Here is a 19,345-nt window from a genome sequence, read left to right as displayed (position 1 = left end):
GGGAAATGAAGGCCATGAGAATGATGAAGGGTCTGGAAGGGAAGCTGTATGAGGAGTGGTTGAGATCACTTGGTCTGTTCAGCCTGGAGAAGAGGAGACTGAGGGGAGACCTCATTGCTGTTTACAATTTCCTCATGAGGGGAAGCCGAGAGGCAGACACTGATCTCTTCTCAGTGGTGACCAGTGACAGGACTTGAGGAAACGGTCTGAAGTTGTGTTAGGGGAGGTTTAGGATGGATATTAGAAAGAGGTTCTTCACTCAGAGAGTGGTTGGACATTGGCTCCCCAGGGAAGTGGTCACAGTACTAAGCCTGCCAGAGTTCAAGAAGCACCTGGTTGATGCTCTCATTAACATGGTATGACTCCTGGGGATGGTCCTGTGGAGGGCTAAGATGGTCCTTGTGGGTCTGTTCCAACGCAGTGTATTTTGTGATTCTTTCTCATCCACACCATTTTTTTAATTTTTTGTGCTATTGTTCCAGACTGTGTGAATGATGTACTTTTCAACTGTATGTTTCTAGGCTTGTTAATAAGCCTAAGCAGATTTTTGTGTCATTTACATTGATAAAAATCTGTAACAATGCTTTGCTTGTCCTTGGTACTTGTCTATCTGTGTACCTGAAACCCAGATCTTTTATCTTTTTTAATCTTTAAGGTCTGATCACTGGTCAGGAGAAAATGTGTTGTCAAATCCTGCTAGTTTGAAAGATCCCAGATTCAGTTTGCTTTGTGCCTAGTGAACAATGAAGTGTCAAGTCACAGAAGTCTGTTACTGTTTATTGAGTTAAAAGACGTTACTAAAAAAAAAAAGAAGAAAACAAACCAGCAAACCAGAACAACACAGCAAAAGAAATATTTTCTATTGGTTTGCCCCATTCCCCACATTGACTTTATTTTCCTCTGAGCTCCAAAATGTCTGTGCAAAGGCAAAAAGCACATATGCCTCCTTGAGAGGATTCTGTTTCAAGCAATGTCATAACCCATCCAGACTCTCAAAGTGACATGCAAGACTTTCCTTACCCTTCTTTCTCCTCTATGAAACATTTTACGATGGAAAAGGAAGTGTTTAGATCCTCTGGGTGATTTCTGCTCAGCCAAGCTAATTCCTCTATCCGTTAGTCATGTTTACATCAGGCTAATAGCTAATAACTCATGTGGAACTCTGTAACCATCTTTAATCTTGTTCTTCATCCAAGCCAGTGCTCCAGGAGCCCAGCTTTCTCGGATTATTAATGGTGATGGGTAAGTGTCCTGTCAGGCTTCTGCTCACAGAATCACAAAGCAGCACAAGGTCAGACCTTTCAGACCAGCTCTTTGGCATGACATATGATAATCCCAAGTACCCCTCCTCCTAAGGGAAAGAGATGACTATCTCATACAGAGTCTCAACAGAGTAATTGTTCTCGTGCAACGTATGTAAACCATTACATAGTTGAATTTTCACTTCTGAAAATGTTGGAGATAGAGGTAGAGAGAATAGCGACTGATGAAAACTCTGCTGTCAGCTTAGTGGCAGGTTGTTTATATCCAAGTGAGTCTTTTTTGTAGTAAAATGATCTTACAGAAGATTTCAGAATCCCAGTAGGCACACAGATGCCAAAGAATGCTCTCCAAATGAAGTAAAACATGGATGACACACTGTAAAGAAATTACTTTATAATACTTTCCTGTCTGACTTGTACCACCAGTAATACAGAGCAATAATCATTTTATATTAGTTTGGTAAAATGTTTAGGTATGAGTACTTGAAGATATGAATAGTCACTATAACTTTCGTGCATGTTAATGTAGACAGCAAAAAATTTTTAATGTCAGTACAAAAATGTCAAATAACAGATTTAACGTTAGACTCTATTGGAGAAACTGAAGTACAGTGAAGAACTTATTTAAGCTGTTTCTATTCAACAGGGCAAGTCTGCTCTATTGTTACAAACAGAATGAGTGAGTGTAAGCAACTTCAAGGTAAGTGATCATGCTTTTCATCCTAGACAGTGCTCAAAAATCCTGTCTTTGCTGAATTAAGATGATGTGCAAGTATCCTGTCAAGCTTCAGTTTTTGGAATCTGAACAGACCAAGAGCAGACCTTGCTCAGGAACCTGTAGTTTATGCAGTCCTGAAATGCTGAACATACCTACAGGGATGTTACTACTTTTTTGATTTTTTGTTTTTGTTTGTTTGTTTGTTTGTTTGTTTGTTTGTTTTTTTAAAAAAACGAACAGTTAACCAACCAAAAAAATTAAAACCCTCCACCAAAATTATTTGGTCATGTAAGTCTGTCAGGAATTAATAGTTTCGGATTAAAATCATCCCTATACTATGTGCATGTACTATGTTCTGCAACAGTGTCTTTTATCCATCCCAATGTAAAATCTTTCAGCTTGAAATAGGCAACCTGACCCTTAGCAGATAGTTGAATAAAAAGGAAAACATAGGTATATAGTGATATCTGTGAACTTGTGGATTGTCTCTTGGTGGAAATGGAAAGCAATCTGCTAGCTCAGTTAATCTTTAAAATTTGACTGTATCACCTTATTGTAAAGAACACTTAAATTACCATGATTATATATAATGGACTTGAAAATATCTTCAGACATTTGAGTTGGTTATTTAGAAGTAAAATCTCTTTTCTTCCCCTTTTTCTTTCAAAGCTATTCATAGAACTACAGAATCATAGAATGGTTTGAGTTGAAAAGGACCCTAAAAATCATCTAGTTCCAACTGCTCTGCTGTGTGCAGGGATACCTTCCACTAGACCAGGTTGCCCAGGGCCCTGTCCAACCTGGCCTTGAACACTTCCAGGGATAGGGCATCCATCACTTCTCTGGGCAACCTGTTCCTCACTACCCTTTGAGTAAATAATTCTTCCTAACATCCAATCTAAATCTCCCCTCTTTTACTTTAGAACCATTCTCCCTTCTCCTGTCACTATCTGCCCACGTAAAAAGTTTCTCTAGATCTTTCCTATAAGGTTCCTGTAAGTACTGGAAGGCTACTAATAAGGTTTCTCCAGAACCTTCTCTTCTCCAGGCTGAACAATCCCAACTCTCTCAGCCTGTCTTCACAAGAGAAAGGTTTCAGCCCTCTGGTCATCTTCATGGCCCTACTCTGAACTTGCTCCAACAGATCAGTGCCCTCCTAGTGTTAAGGGCACCCAGAGCTGGATGTAGCACTCCAAGTGGGGTCTCACAGAAGCAGAGTAAGAGGGACAGAATCACTTCCCTCAACCTGCTGGCCACGCTGCTTTTGATACAGCCCAGGACACAACTGGCTTTCTGAGCTGCAAGTGCACATTGCCTGCTCATGTCCAGCTGCTGATCCGCCAGCACCCCCAAGTCCTTCTTGGCTATTCTCTCTCAATCCCTTCATCTTCCAGACTATGTTGATAATGGTGGTTGCTCTTACCCAGGTGCAGCACCTTGCACTTGGCCTTGTTGAACCTCATGAGTTTCCCGTGGGCCCTCTTCTCAAGTTTGTCCAGGTCCCTCTGGATGGCATCCTGTCCTTCAAGTGTGTCAGTCACACTACTCAGCTTGGTGTCATCTGCAGACTTGCCGAGTGCATTTGATCTTGCTGTCTATGTCATTGATGAAGATATTTAAGAGCACCGGTCCTAAGACAGAGCCCTGTAGGACACAATATGGATAAAGTATTTTTTAAAATAATAAACAACCCCCAAAGTTGAATACTATAAAAACTAAATTCTGTTAAGCATTATTCATTATTTTTTTGATAAAGAATGAAGTATAATCTGTTTAACCTAATTATCTTTATTGTTTCCCTTTCTTAAATTAGAAAAAACAGAATTTGAGGGGCAGTGATTTGGTAAGACAGAAATCTTAATTGATTTGGTGGCCTTTGACTCAAAGCAAGGAACTGCTGTTACTGTATGTTATGGGGAAAGATGAGAGGAGAATACAAGTGACAAAAGGGGGGGGGGGAAAAGCAAAACCAGCTTTATGGGCCCCATGGAGGTTGATTTGCTAGCCTTGAGAGATAGAGCAGGTGCGAGCATAGGGGTTTACCAGGAAACTTTGTGTTGACAGAAGGATGGAAATTCATGCAAATAAGTGTTTCGTGTCATAACTTAGCATTTAATAGATGAAAATTATGTTGATTTTATAGAATTAAACTGTCATTTTATGGAGAGTAATATTTAAAGCTGCACTGTTTGATGTTCAATCATGTGAATATAGGTAAACCCCGCCTTCAAAATCTTTCCTTCCAAGTCCTCCCTCTTCCTGCTGGGTTCCAGGAATGCTGGAAAATGGCCTCCTTTGAATATCTCTTTCGGTGGTTGAATCTTTTGTGCGTGTAGTTGCCGAATTTCTGGAGTCTCCAACTCGTAAGGCCATTGCCCATCATGGGGACATAGATTTTACCTCTCTGCTAATATGACATGTTAAATTATCTGGACAGACTTCTGGCTTGTGTTTTATACTGATAATTACTTTTATAGTTCCCTGCCTCTGCTTTATAGGATGACACCTTGTAATGTTCTATCTTTCTCTTCTGCTTTTACCTCTCACCAGTTATAACTCCTATTGGAATCTACTCCATTTAATTTATGATAGCAGTGATTTCATGATACTGAGATACTGATGCTCTTGGTTTTATTTCATTTCTTTTTTTAGGTGGTGTTTTTGTTCATAAAGATTTTTAGACTTTCTGCTATTAAAAGGCAAAAGATTATCAAAACCAATTGTTACATAACACTGCAACATACTGTTTTTACTAGAGATCTTACCCTCTTGTAAATGCTCTATTGTATTAAAATTAGGGGGGTTATATCTTTCCTGTTTGAAACACCTTTTTTAAACAAACCTTGTTTTACAATTCTTGATTTTAATTAGGATTGTTCTAAAAAGCTGATAATTCTAAAAGAGAAGGAATCTGTTGTTGTTTGGTTGGGGTTTTTTTAGTTAAGAATAATGCACAATTTACAAAGAAAAGATATTTCAAACTGTTATATTAGTGAAAAAGTTTTGTTTTGTTTTTTGGGTTTTTTTTTACTTTTTTAGTTTTGAGGATAACAGACATTTTTTCCTTATGACTGTTTTAATTCCAAAATGTTTTAATTCTGAATGGTATTTCATGTCTGAAAAAATCTGTTTTGAAAAACTCTGAAATGTAAATATGTTCTAAGAAATATTTCCTCATTTCATTTCTAAAATATTTTTCTTTATTTTCATGTGGTCTAACTTAGTTTAACCAACAGTACCACTTCTGATAGGAAGTTTTTCACATAAATTGTCTGTCATATTTACCTTTCATCAAACAATTGAAGGACTGTTCAGACCTAAAAGTTCAAAAAAAGTTTTCCATTTTATGAAGTTTTCTACTTCATATAATCCTAATCTAATCTAATTCCATTATTTTTCTAGTCTATGCATTCCTCTTCTTTTACTTTGATTTTATTTCCTACAAACTAAAAAGGAAGAATGTTTTAATTTTCATTTGGGGAATTTCCTGTGAAGACTTATCGGAATAACTCTTCCAGTGAGTTCCAGAATTCCACTGTACAGACATAGCTCTCCACTCTACACTATCAGTAAGATGTAGTATCATGTGGGAGGCACATTCCTGCCTGCCCTGAAATCCTGGGGTTTGTGATTAAATTTTTCATGTAAGAGGACTTGCACTGGGTGGATTGAAGCTCCACCACGGTGGTTAGCCTTAAGCTTCTCTGTTGTGACCAGAAATCCAAGTAGCTATTAGACTGCTAAAATTTCCCTGGGAATAACCATCTTCTGAAATCAAACCCAGCACCACCATAGCTGCTGATGGGCTGGTGTCAGGGTTGAGATTTTTTTATGGTCAGAAAGTTTCTGACTTCAGGAGGTACATCAACTTGTTACAGGTCTTGGGCTTTCTGGCCAGCTTCTGTTTGCAGGAACTGCAGACATACAGCTCCTGGCATGTAGCAGCAGCTACCTAACACATCCATATGGCTAACAAAATATTCACTACCGCATCATTACTGGATGCTAAATCACTACTTGGGTGTTGAAAGACAAATTTTGTTTTTGTAAAATTTAGGACATATATCAAACTTGTCTTTGAAAGTGGTCAATTTTTAAATTGTATTTATCACTACAATACTACTAAACAATATCAGAAGAGAAACTATCACGGGAGAATGTATTAAAAGACTGGTCGTTTCAGATTGCTACTTGTATTTTCTGCTTTCATAATGTTTTCTTTTGGAATTTCTCATTTTCTGGCCTTTCTAGTTGTGCTGTATTTTTTAAGTACTTCAGTAAGAATTTGATAAGCAAGGACTATTTCTTCCATTAACAGCTTACTTTGCAAGAATTCAAAATGTGTACTAGCATCTATTGGGTTTGCAATTTATCCATTTAGTCTTAAATTTTCATCATGTTATTCCTCCTGCACCACCCTTTGTAACCTCAAGAAGTTTCTTGGCCACATTAGGATTCATTTTATTTCTTTTCTGTGTCAAAATTAAATCTATAGTTTTACTTTTGACAAGAGAAAATTTAAAAATGAAGTGTGGAATTTAAAATTGCTACAGCAAGGGCTTTAAATATAAAAAATATATGTCACTAGCGCAAAATCAAAATAATAGAAAGTGCATGTGAGTTTTGTATGGGGAGATTATACTCTTTGGAATAATGCATTATTTTCAGGTTTGATTTTTTTTTTCAGTGGAAGAATACATTTAATTTTCTTGTTTTCACATCTGAGCACTGGAGCACTGCACTTTGTGGAAAGAGAAATATGTACCAAGTGACTACTTTGTTTCTTTCTTCTTTGCTAGCAAACTGCAACTTTTTTCCTTGGAGACCATGGTATGGGAAGGGAAATTGCACCTTAAAAATACCTGAGGAAGTCATATTATTGGCAGCATCCTTCAGAAATGCTTTCTCTGTTTGTAAACTAGGAGTGGAAAGGGTTTTTCCACTGTACTGGGAAGGTTAATTTATGTTATTCAGCAACAAATATATTTGATGTTTTTCTGAGAATTTACCACTCTTAGGCAAGCCAGTAAGGAAAACAATTTCATTTTTCTTAGGTATATATACAAAAAAAAAAATATAATATATATATAAAGTCTCTGGGTGTTATTATTTATGTATACATATACACATCTAAAGAACACAAAATAAAGGGGAATATATTGTCCTGAATTTTCTGGCCTGAAAACCAAAGCAGATGTAGTTGTCATGAAAGCTTCTTCTCACTTAGTAGGGAGCTTGTATCATATTAATGACTGAAGATTATTTTATTTTTGAAATAAATTAGAGAAAATTAGAGACCTGAGGGTTTTGCCTCGGTTTCCTAGGAGAAAAAAGAAATCAATAATTGCTTGTTAGAAGAATTTGTACTACTTGTCTTTGGCTTTGCTCTGAGAAAAATAAACTTTTGTTTTTTTCTCTGGGAGGTGGAATGTTTAATCTTTGCAGACTGAAAGGGGTATCTGAGACGTCAAATTTTGCTACCTCCCTTAGGCTGCAAGGGACATCAACTCTGAAAGTCAATTTTAAAAAGTCTCAGTTTTGCTGCAAATACTTGAAAAAAATAGTGTTCTTCAAAATCAGATCGGTCACAATTGGTCGCTGTTTCGAAGATCCCATCAGACAGGAAAGATGTGAACTAAAGCATAAAAGATGCTGTAGGTGTTTCCACTACTCACACAAGTAAACTCTGAGTTTTAACATGGCATATAATCCAACTTCCAATACAAACTGATCATGAAAAGATATATTTTGCCCTATGCTATTATATATCTAAAAACTTGACATAATTTTTCAAAGTACTTTGCACACACAACCTTTGAAGCAGACCTCTTTAATTTATGTGCCTAATTACAAAATTTAATGTCTTGTGTTAAAATGTGTTTGCATTCTAACAAGAAAAACAGTCCATCTCCTCTCTTTTCCCTTTTCCCTCCTCTAAATACCAGGTCTAAAATTTGCTAAGAGAAAAAACAGCAGTGAAGAGAGGGAGATAGGGAAGGCAATTAGTAAGGAAGCAGCAAAGGGGTGAGTTAATCGATGTGTTGACATGCTGGAATGCTGGTACAGTATTTTATTCTTAATTTTTGTAACTTGAGCCGATATGACAACTGGGATGCTGCACAGTTGCTGACACTCATCTGTGTATTTATGGGGCAATTAGCAATTCCCTGCACCTCATCTGCAAGTTTTCTTACGTAACTGTGCTATTGTTATTTCTCAGTAATAGTAAAATATTAAAGTCTCTGTAAGATGGCTGAAAGTTCTTATTTGCATAGCTATTATTCCTCTTACTTCTGAACAAGGACTAAGTCTTTTTTATTGATTAGCTGAGATCCATTTTAGCCACCTTATTAAGAAATAATCACAACAATTCTTTCTGCTCTGATTGTCTGTTGCTCACAGGAACTGCTGCCCAACCAGGCTGCCAACTATTACCCTAGATGCTAACTAGCTAAATATTTAATTATAATTAGTGATGCTTGAATACCATAATGATGGCTAACACAGGTAACAGAGAAGTACAGCTTTTTTTCCTGAACTGGGAAGAGCCTTTAGAAGGCATAGTACTTTCTGTATTTGGGGCTTATGTATCCTAGAGAATTAATTGCTTATTCTGTGCTAATGGCAAAACTTAATCTTGGAACTTTGTTTTTCATTCCTTTGGTGGCCATAGATTTGTTTCTGCACTTTCCATTATTACTCAAATAAATTTCGCAGAAACTCCATGATATATACTCATATATACAGAGATAGCCCCCTTTCCCAGCACTATCAAAATATAGTTAGGGATCTCAGATTGGTTATCTTAGTGCTCAACAAGGTTTTGAAGTGCTCAACAAGGATTTTGTTTCATATGCATCAGGTGAGAGGTGTGCCTGCTGGGCTCCTGTCTTGTCTCCCTCTTCCTTTGGTCTTTACCTGAAATTTTGTCTGTGTCTGAATGAAGCTAGTAGGTAAATAGGTGGAAACACATCTGACAGTTTCGCAGATGCTGAGGTGCAGAGTTGCAACTAGTGAAGCAATTAAAAATCCTAGTTGCTCACATGCATTTTCTGCATTATGCTCTATCTGCAAATCCAAAGGAGTACTAAAGCCAATAATGGCTGACACAGCCTAAAAAGTAAAACTTTATTCAGTTTCCAAGTTTCAGGGTTTGGGTTTTAATGATCTTTAGTGCCACAAACCATAAAAATGTGTATGTGTATCAAAAGGAGTAAAACTAAAGAATTGGTTTAGCTCTTTTGGAAATTAAAATAAGACCCTTCCTGGGGATAAAACCCTCCCAGAAATTTCAAAAGCTATTACACCAGAGAAAATTTTAGCTAAAATGAGGTAAAGTCATAAAAGCAGTTCAGTTGGCATTTTTCTAAGCAATAAGATTTTACTGTCCTTCATATCATCAGTTGCTTTTAACACCTTCTCAACCCAGCAAAGCAAATACTTGATTTTATAGCGAAATAATTATTCACTTTTTATTTCTGAATTATGTAAAAAAAATGAGAAATACTTTTACCATCTCTGTTAGAGAAATGTAGGAAACTGAGTAAATTTTTAAAGAATATTAAAGATATAAATGAATTAATTTACAGATATATTTTTTAAAACTCGCTGTGCAAACTGAGCTTTCTTGACTTATATATGAAAATTTTCCAGGTAACAATTCTGTCACTGAAAAGTTTGTTCATTAGAAATGGGGTTTTTTTAATTATGTTTACAATAAAATGTGGCCATAAACCATTAAATTTAGGTCTTTGTATGAAAAAAAATATTTTTCATATAAACACTTTAGGTGTCTTTTTATCCATTACAATAAAATTCTGCCTTCCAAATACCATTTATTTAGTGTATTTAATATATGTTAGGTATCTACATGTTTATTGCTGGTTTTAATTGTAAGTCTTAAGAGTACAGAGCATATCTTGTTCCCTGAAAGCATTCTAAGGATTTCAGCAGGCATTTGAAGTCTATGCTGCCTCTGAAAAATCAAAATACTTTATTTAGGAGCAGAGAATATGGAGCATGGGATCCCATGTTAGCAACTGTAATAACTAATAATAATAAAAAGACACTAATTCATTTATAAAGGAGAAATTAAGAATGTAATTGAAAAATTAACTATAATCTTCTCTAAAAGTCCCTGGGCCTTTCAAAGACTCCTTTCCTAGAAGGAAGAGGGTTTGACAAATGAGAAGGTTTATTTTCGTTCACTTACTAGCTTAACTTAAACAATAAAAGCTATCTCTGTGAAGAGACTTAGTCCTAGTGCTTGTGGATGAGGCTTTGAAATTCCAGGAAAATAAGAAGTACCTGCTGCTAACAAATAGAGCAAGGAAGATTTGCTCTCAGCGAATGAGGACCAGTCTGGGAGCACTTTAGCAATCGAGTCATACACAAATGCATGGGGCCTGAAGTGTTGCATCTATGGATGATGCGAGAGTTGGCTGTTGTCTTTGCAAGGCCACTCTCAGGTGTCTTTGAAAGGTCATGACCATAAGACATGGTCCTGAGGACTTAAAAACAGCAAAAATCACCTGTATCTTCGAGAAGGGCATGTAGGAAGTTCTGGGGAACTACCGGCTAGTCAGCTTCACTTAAATCCTTGAGAAAGTAATAAAGCCTTGGAAACTATTTCCAAAAACATGGTGGACGAGAAAGTAGCTGAGAGTAGTCAGTACAAATTTACAAAGACGAAATAATACTTAACCAACCAGTTTTCCTTCTATAATGAGGCAACTAGCTTTGTGGATGAGGGAAGAGTAGTGGATGTTTTTCACCTTGACTTTAAAAGAGCTTTTCATACTGGCTGCAAAACAATCTCATAGAGAAACTGGTGAAGCACTGATTAATTAAGTGGATAGAGAGGTGGATCAAAAACTTGCAGAATGGCCAGGCTACTGGAACAGGTTGCCCAGAGAGATTGTGGAGTCTCTATCTGCGGGGAAAAAAAATGTCAAGGCGTGGTTTTGTCCATGTAGATACTGCTACTTCCTGTAGCTGACCCTGATTAAGCTGGGGGATTGGACTGGATTAACTCCCATCAAACCTCAACTATTCTGTGTTTCTGTGATTCTGTGATTAGAGGAACCACAGAATGGGTCACACTTTACCCCACATCAGAAGCTACATGAGGGAAACACATGTTTATTTCCATCAAAGCAATAGCTCCCTCTGTGGTTTTTCAGTGCAGAGTATTTGCCTTCGTCCCAGCTTAGTTTTTGGCCCAGTACTCTGTTTCTACCTGGACAACATATGTGTATCTCTAGGCTGTGTCCTCTAGTAAGGTTAATTCACCAGTTTTAGGGAAGTATTTGATTTAGGTTGCTCCAGATTAAATGTGTCAATCTTTCTACCTTGAGACCTGAAAATATTTTTTTAGTACAATAGGACTTTGCCCTTAGCGATCACAATATATCTGATTGATTGGCTGCAATCTATAATACTGCAGGTATGACATTATCCTCTTGCCATAATGCTGCTCTTTGTGGGTTCAGCTGAGGTGTAATTTCATCAGAGACTATTTCAGCACTTTGTTTCACCGAGCTTAACCTTAAAAAGACATTATCGATTTCCTATCTAAACCACAGTTTTGCAGACTGCAATAACTGGACAAATTTATATTTATTATAAAAAGCCCCACATATGCAATATATGCAATAAACAAGCTGCTCATTACATGTCTTGAGGTAAATTATATAAATCATAAACCACCTTTCTGCCACACAATGCCATTTTTACTGTAGTGTAGAAGTTCAGACAGAAATAAAGGAAAAACTTCACTTAAATTGCAAACACAAAAGAAAAACAAACCACTGCCTTTTATGAAGAATGGGGATATTGACTTTAATAGTTTCTGAAAATATGTGGGGCTTTTTATTAATACTTTTAAATCTAACTATTGAAGCAATCAAAGCAGAGTGTTAAGGGTGAAGCATAGTAAGATGATATGGTTGCAATTATAAGTTAAATCAGCTCTAACTGAAAATGGCTTTTGACTCTGAAAATGGCTAGAAATCTTTATTAAGAAATAAAAGTGGTTTTGAAATTGTAAATAGACTTATTTACAATCAAAGGATTGATGAGATTTTGCATTTTACATTTAAATTTATCTATTTCCTGTATTTTCTGTAATGCTATGAGAAAGGGCATATGTGTTTGAACAACAGAACAGAGACAAACTTTATTAAATTAAAACAGATACGTTAGTTAATGAAATTATGGAAATGTATTCACACTAGTTAATAAAGGCCCACTTGTGTACCACATGGGAAAAAGGGATCAGTGAGAGGAAACCTCCAATAATTGATGTTGCTGAGTGTGGGTGTTATACAGATGACAAGACCAGACTCTTTTCTAATAGATTTTTTTCCTTGTACTTTTAATTTAAAATTAAGAAGGGTACAAAAGAATTTAAAAGAAAAATTATTTTCACCAATAAGATTTACATTTATTCCTCTGGACAAGACAAATAGGGCTGCAGTAGTATCACCTAAATGAACCCTTTATTTCCTCCTGCACCACCTCATCTATTGTCTGTGCTGGGCCATAATTGCTGAAATTCACAGCAGGCATCTGTTATAAAATTACTCAATTCATTACCCTTGAATTTGGGAAATGAACAATTGCACACAAGAGACATGAGGATTTATAATGATGAAAGCGAGGCAGGAATATTGTTTAATCTTTTTTAGAAACTGTTCACAAAATGTCTCCTGTTTTTTTTTAACATTGAGTTTAATCACTGACTTGGGTTGAGAGCACTCTCATATAGACTTGAGAGTAGAGGATTTTACTTGAGTGAAAGGTTTTTTGATGAGAGACTAGTTATTCACATCTGATATTTGGTGAGTTTTCAAGAAACACATCTGGTTCTGAACAAAAATACAAATGAGGATTACTTTAGCTGAAGTAATTTATAGATGGCTGTACTCTCCAGTTAGAATAGCTGATGCCAGTCTGACTATACCTTTCCTCTATTACTCTGATGATCCCTGTGCAGTAATGCTGGGCAAAACAAAGAAGACTGTTTTAAAGCATCTAGACAGAAGCCCTAGAGTTACTAGAGTTACTATTTCTGATATTTTAAAAGTCATTAAGGATTTTTTTTTTTTTTTTTTTTTTTAGTCCATCAGTGATCAGAAAAGAGTCATAGGCTCATTACAACCGTTGGTTCTACCAGCAAATATAGGTAGGGTGAGAACAAGTCAAATGAGTTGTGAAAAGAGATAAATTACTAAGCATAGGAGTTATTTATTATTAAGCATTGGAGTAAGCCCGGGATGGAGTAAGGCCTGAGCTGATGTTCTCACAGTTAAGAAAATTGATGGGTTATCTCACGTTTGTTGTCTCTGGGCCTACCTATTAAAATTCACAAGATTAATGGCTAGAAACCTGTTGGTCAAAACTGCTGTCTGCCATTTCTTTCCTGAGGAGGGTATCATCCTTTGAAATTACGTAGGTCAGTACTGTTAGATACTGTCAATACTGAATCTATTAATCTTTCAGAAGACTGAAAGTCTGAAAGATGGACTACAGATTTCCATAATCTAATATGGAAATATTAGGGATTATTACTTCTTAATACTATGTTGAGGAAGACAGAGACATTTAAATCTGTGTTATCAAAGTTGCAATAATTGGCAATTGGAGACCTATATTTTCAATTTTAAGTGAAAAAGGTTATACACCAAATTTATATTAGGCAATAATTGGGCCATTATATCTACAATACACAAAAAAATGCCTGCAAGAACTCACTTCAAAATACCTATCTTTGAGTTAGTTTTATAATGTAGCATATTTATACAGCCCTTCTAACACAAGAAGCTATAACAAATTGTTTCAAATTTATTATAATCAGTCTGACCAATAGTAGAAAATGTTTTAATAATGAAATCTTAACTAAAGCATGTTTGCAATCTGAAGTAATTGATAGAATTCTTGACAGGCTGGGAAAAACAGAAATATACTAAGGAATAACAAAATAATATGTTGCAGAGAACATTAAAATGTTCTCATATTTATTTCAGTGTCTCACATTATGTACAAAATTATAAATATATGTGAGCTACAGCCTGAGATTTCTCAATTCTTCCCTTACATATATTGCTAATGTGTTGAAATATTTTGATTTATTTGCCTTTTTCTCCTTTCCCCCATTTCATATATTTATTCAAAAAGCATGGAAGGACAGTAGAATGAAGGATGGTTTCCTGGTTGTCCATGCTTTAGCATTGACATTGACAGATTCCTAGCAGAAATGAAAATGTTTGTAATTTATCAAAAATAAAGATTCTAGATCATTGACAAAGTAGGTATGGATTCACCATTGTACTTTTCTGAGACAAACATGACACAAAACAGAATAAAAATAAAATTGATGACACTACTTCATCATCTGACCATCTTCGTAAAGGAAAATTTTTTTCTATTCTGAAATTTTTTGTTTCTTCTTTTTTAGCTAATGATTAAACTGTAGAGCTGCATTATATATTTACAGAATAGTACTGGGTTGGATTTGAATCTCACCAAAATAAACATTAATTATTAACCTGGAGCAAAAATTTCATTTTACCTGAGTTAACTTTCAAGAGTTCAGTGAACCATGGAGACCTGTGCATTTACTGATGTATTTTCATTTTTATAATTAAAGATTCAGTGCTCTTTTTTTTGCCTTTTTTGTTGTTGTTCCAATTATCTCCCTGATATTCTTGTGTATATTATGAGTTAGAGATGATAATTTCCCAGATAGAGGATGGGGGCTCAGAGGCTTGTATTTAAGTCATAAATGATCTCCTAAAAGTTTTGCTAATGATGACAAATCTAACACAATATGTGTAAATAGTTGCATACAGAACCAGTTTTTTGCACTCACATAGAATACTTTTATAATGCTCCTCTTCATCAGTTTTTCAGTAAGCCTCAGCATTGTACTATTTTTTTTTGATATTATGTAGCATTTGATTTTTGTTATGTTACCAAACTCTCTAAAATAATCACTTTTTTATATGCTAAAAAGGCAGTTATTAAGGCATATCTGTGAAACTATAATACCTTTATTGTAAGGCTTAGAATTACCAAACATAAACAGACTTCTCTCTGATGTTAGGCACTTCATAAGTATGTTTACTGGGTATTGATAGAGTATATCACATTTTTTTTGTACTGTAATATATCTTTGTGACAACCTTCCTATGAATGTGCTTACAAGGGCAGTCATACTTAAAGATGGGGGACATCATGCTCATCTCACTTTGGTTTTATGCCAGTAACAACTCAATAGAGAAGTCCAGATTCATTTTGGTATCACTCCTGATATCTGTAGGCACAACTGACATCAGAATTGATCTTGTAACTCAGCAGAGAAAACACAACTCTGCAGAGAATGGTCGAATAGAGAAAGGGAATGGACTTGGCAGTCAGATCCAAAAATCACAGCCTTAATCAAACTCATATTATTCTTACCAAGATGAATAATTAGTAACTTCATATCAAACAAAATATTTGGCATGAAATACTACAATTTGGGGGCTTTTGTAATAGAATTTAACAAAAGGAGAGTTAAAGTCACCTTACTACAGGAGAAATGCTGTCATCAGCTTGTTGTTTAGTAGCTCATACAGTGCGGTTTTCATCCATATGATGACATATTTTCCAGAAATACCAAGATTCAGCTTCCATTTGTGTGCTTTCTGCACGTATTTATCACCTTTAATCAGTGCTCTCATCACTAAACTGCAGAATATTTGGGGTTGACTTAGGTGATTTGGTGCCTGTTCTCCAACTTCAGCAATTTCATATAAAAAACCTCTGAAGTAGGTGGACTGAGATTCAGATTTTCATCTTTGTGAGGATTTAATCTATATAGCCAGAGAGCCACTCTAGGCTTCTGTACTACTTTTGGCTGGGACAGAATTAGTTGTCCTCATAGGAGCTGGTATGGGGTTGTGTTTTGGATTTGTGCTGGAAACAGTATTGATAATACAGGAATATTTTATTTATTGCTGAGCAGTCTTAACACAGATTCAAGGCCTTTTCTGCTTCTCACACCACCCCACCAGCAAAAAGGTGGGGTGGACAGGAATTGGGGAGTGGACATAGCCAGGACAGCTGACCCCAGCTGACCAAAGGCATGTTCTATAACATGCAAAGTCATGCTCAGCAATAAACTAGGGGGAAGGCTGGCCATGAGACTGCTGCTTGGGGACTGGCTGGGCATCAATTTATTGGTGGTGAGCAATTATTTTCATTTGCATCATTTGTCTTCCTTGAGGTTTATTATTTTACTTTTCATTACAATGTTGTTGTTTTGTTGTTGATAATAATAATAATATAACAATAATAATGCAACAACAATAATAAATATTTCCATTACTGTTGAATTACTGTTCAAAAACTGTTCTTTCTGAACCCACATTTTTTTTCACTTCTATTCTTCTAATTCTCTTGACCCCATCCTGCTGGCAGGGAGAGTAAGTGAGCAGCTGTATGGTGCTTAGTTGCTGACAGAGGTTAAACCAGGACAGTTTATATAGCTTATTGAATCTTACACAAAGGGAGATAAAGGAGTAACTGTTTTGGGTCATGTTAAGACTCCATCAGGTCGAAACACTGATTTTTTTTTTCCCCCTATGAGAGTTACCTGGCATGGATTCCAGATGTTACCCTTGTCAAGTGGGTTCTGTAGCTGCACACATGGGACTTGTTTAATCTGTTGAAAGTCTTCTGACTTGTAGGATGGACAGATTGAGAATTAAACTCCTTGATAGTTTGAGGTTTGTAATCTATTTATTTGTAATCTCCCTCCTAACCCCCTTTTTGATGAAACAAGTATTTCCTACACTAACTAAAAAAGACCAAAGGAAGAAGGAAGAATCACTTTTATTTCCAAAGTGTCTAGATAGGTTGTGAAGTGTGAGAAAGTCAAACTCACAAAGAGAGATGGACATCTTGAGTCTAATCAAATGGGATTTCTTTAATTAAATAACTTTGAGGATATTCACCTAAACAATTTGCCTAAACTCAGAGAAAGAAAACATATGAACAATATGAGAGGTGAACTGAGGTTTTCATATCATTTTACCATTTCTTTAACCAGAAGATATATTGTCTCAAATGCTTTAGCAGTTAATTTTAATAGATACCAACAGCATAGACTTTTTTTTCCCTTTGTTTTATTTTCTTTTTTGAAAATATTGCAGAGAGCCAAGGTTAGGTGGTCAACTGTTACATTGTATCCATAGTTATAGATCTTATCTGGCTTTTCTTCTGGCATGATCAACCATTTTACAGTACCATCAAGCTTTTTCAAACCTCTTGATGCGTAGGAAGATGGTTGTTTTACATTCTCTTATTTCACATAAGCAAAAGAATTCTCTATGCTGATAGATTTATGGTTAAGGTGGCTGTAGAAATGTTCCCACCATCAATGCATAATGGATGCTTTGTCAGTAAGCAATTTACCTCCATTGATGGAGGTGCAATTATCAGCGTTGCTGACTGATGACACTTTTGAGTGCATCATGGAGCTTTAGTGTGACTGTGTAGTGCATCTGTGGTCTAATCCAGGTAGATACTTCATACAGATCTGCACTGGTTTTGGCTGGGATAGAACTAATTTTCTTCATAGTAAGTGGTATGGGGCTGTGTTTTGAATTTGTCCTGAAAACAGTGTGTGTAAGACAGGAATGTGTCAGCTATTGCTGAGCAGTGCTTACACAGAGTAAAGGGCATTTCTGAGTCTCATCCTATCTCACCAGCAAGGACACTGAGGGTGCACAGGAAGTTGTGAGATAGCCAGGACAGCTGACCCCAGATATTCCAGACCATATGACATCACGCTCAACATACAAAGCTGGAGGGCAGGGGAGGAGAAGAAAGAAAGGGGAAATGTTTAGAGTGGCAACATTTGGAGTGATGGCGTTGGTGTAGTTGCCATTATGGCATTACTCATGATGGGACTCTGCTCTCCTGAGGATGACTGAACACCTGCCTGCCCATAGGAAAGGGATAAAGGAACTTCTTGTTTTCCTTGGCTTGCATGTGCAGCCTTTGCTTTATCTATTAAACTGTCTTTATCTCAACCCATGAGTTTTTTCACTTTTACCCTTATGACTCTCTCCCCCATTGCACTGGGTGTGAGGGAGCGAACAGCTACATGGGGCTGACAAGATCAAAGATCATTTAGAGTTTCATTTCAAATACTTCTCTAAACCAGGACTTATGTTCATACTAGTGATTTCAGAGGATGTATGTCCTCTTTAGAAGGGATAACCTGTGACAAGCCTGGTGAGGTGATTTGTGTCTGTGGTACCATAACTCCAATTGATTAAGTGTTGTTGCAGCAGCAATGGCATGCATCAGTTTTGCTATTCCAAAAACATTCCTTTGCTCAGGCTGTTTAGACTAATGGCAGTATAATCCAGGTAAGAATTAAAATTCTTGCAGGAGCACCATTTATACTGTATTTTGTTATTCTCAATAAATAATCGCAGTAGTGATATTTTATTCATCACTCGTATTTCATGAGTTTCTAAGCCTGCAGTTTGGGAGATACGGTAAATACAATCAAGATTTCTTAATTATCATGTTTTAACAGATTGTTCATGCTTGTTACTGGGTCATTTCATTTTTCAAACTGTGGAAATGGATAAGTGTAATCCCAGTGTATAAAAGCACATGTAGGGGGTAAGTTCATACAGGTTCTCCCTCTGTAGCTCTCTTTATGGATTAATTAAGTCATGCATAATGCTACATAAATCCCACACAAGATAGTCGGAAGAAATGACTAGCAACAGCTAATACTGAAAAAAAGCAAGGTCTAAGAAAAATCTGACCTTCTGTACCTTCATAATATATAGGAAAGAGATGCACTGAGGATGCATGTCAGTTCACAACTCTCTTACTAGATAAGTATCTCTTTATGAGCATCAGAGGAAATAATACCTTAAAAATTTAGGAAATATGGCACCTTCCTGATGCATAATTTTTCTTATTGGATTTCTAAATTTTTATCTCCTAGTTGTCTTAGCAGTTTTCTGGACAGAGGTACATTAAGCGTACTTGATTTAAATGTCTAATGAGTATATGACAACATAAAAGCACCAAGACAGATTTAGGCATCCTGACTGGAAGACTGACACCTATCTTAAATAGAAAATGCAAAGCAATAAGTACAGACTAAAAGAAATATATATATTAAACTTTGAATTGCTATACAAGTTCCAACTGTGTTATTAAATACATTCTATCGGGCCAGGCTGCTTCCAAAGCCAGCAATGAAATTATGTGGAAGAAGAGGTGGTGGGGGGAGGGCCTCTGCCTCAGTTTCCTACTGCATAATGGTTACACAGCAGCAAGCTGGTGTGAT

General features: G+C 36.2%; 1 protein-coding gene across 9 annotated transcripts in view; it reads left to right on the top strand.

Annotated features, from left to right (window-relative positions):
- CDH12 (cadherin 12) overlaps window positions 1–19,345 on the top strand; it is a 576,725-nt gene that overhangs the window by 392,935 nt on the left and 164,445 nt on the right. For 8 of the 9 annotated variants that reach the window (XM_064662120.1, XM_064662078.1, XM_064662095.1 and 5 more), the window contains one exon: window positions 1,909–1,962. The exons of the other annotated variant lie outside the window; for it this stretch is intronic. The gene's annotated coding sequence lies outside the window, so the exon portion shown is untranslated. The remainder of the gene's footprint in view (window positions 1–1,908; window positions 1,963–19,345) is intronic. 9 annotated transcript variants of the gene reach the window in all.

This window comes from Pseudopipra pipra, chromosome 1, assembly GCF_036250125.1.
Source record: "Pseudopipra pipra isolate bDixPip1 chromosome 1, bDixPip1.hap1, whole genome shotgun sequence".
Taxonomy (NCBI): Eukaryota; Metazoa; Chordata; class Aves; order Passeriformes; family Pipridae; genus Pseudopipra; species Pseudopipra pipra.
The sequence above is the reverse complement of the archived record's forward strand: the minus strand, read 5'-3'. Positions and strand labels throughout refer to the sequence as shown.